This window comes from Phyllobates terribilis, unplaced genomic scaffold, assembly GCF_046119375.1.
Source record: "Phyllobates terribilis strain yellow unplaced genomic scaffold, ASM4611937v1 Scaffold_5495__1_contigs__length_51273, whole genome shotgun sequence".
Classification (NCBI taxonomy): domain Eukaryota; kingdom Metazoa; phylum Chordata; class Amphibia; order Anura; family Dendrobatidae; genus Phyllobates; species Phyllobates terribilis.
In genome coordinates this window covers 1,427-2,500 of record NW_027368242.1, presented here as the reverse complement: position 1 = coordinate 2,500, position 1,074 = coordinate 1,427, and positions in this window count along the sequence as shown.

Sequence of the window (1,074 nt, the reverse complement as noted above, 5' to 3'; positions counted from 1 at the left end):
GAGTCCTTGATACTTAGTCGTTTTTGGCAAAATTTCTGACTTTTTGAAAATTTCACAATTTTGTGAAAACTTCCACAAAATGAGGTTCTAGTATGTTAGAGGGCATCCCAGGAGGGCTCCAAAAGTGTGGGTAAAATATATATCCCACAGGGGGAAAATTGAAAAAAAGTTGAAAAAAAAAATTTTTGGGGACTTAGAAAATTTTCACACATGTGTCAGACTTCCAGAGAGGGGAGCATGTCAGTGCGCGCATCCGATTTCAGTTCCAGAGCGATTCGCGCGATGAGTCCTTGATACTTAGTCGTTTTTGCAAAATTTCTGACTTTTTGGAAAATTTCACAATTTTGTGAAAACTTCCACAAAATGAGGTTCTAGTATGTTAGAGGGCATCCCAGGAGGGCTCCAAAAGTGTGGGTAAAATATATATCCCACAGGGGGAAAATTGAAAAAAAGTTGAAAAAAAAAATTTTTGGGGACTTAGAAAATTTTTCAACTTTTGTCAGACTTCCAGACAGGGGAGCATGTCAGTGCGCGCATCCGATTTCAGTTCCAGAGCGATTCGCGCGATGAGTCCTTGATACTTAGTCGTTTTTGCAAAATTTCTGACTTTTTGGAAAATTTCACAATTTTGTGAAAACTTCCACAAAATGAGGTTCTAGTATGTTAGAGGGCATCCCAGGAGGGCTCCAAAAGTGTGGGTAAAATATATATCCCACAGGGGGAAAATTGAAAAAAAGTTGAAAAAAAAAATTTTTGGGGACTTAGAAAATTTTTCAACTTTTGTCAGACTTCCAGACAGGGGAGCGTGTCAGTGCGCGCATCCGATTTCAGTTCCAGAGCGATTCGCGCGATGAGTCCTTGATACTTAGTCGTTTTTGGCAAAATTTCTGACTTTTTGAAAATTTCACAATTTTGTGAAAACTTCCACAAAATGAGGTTCTAGTATGTTAGAGGGCATCCCAGGAGGGCTCCAAAAGTGTGGGTAAAATATATATCCCACAGGGGGAAAATTGAAAAAAAGTTGAAAAAAAAAATTTTTGGGGACTTAGAAAATTTTCACACATGTGTCAGACT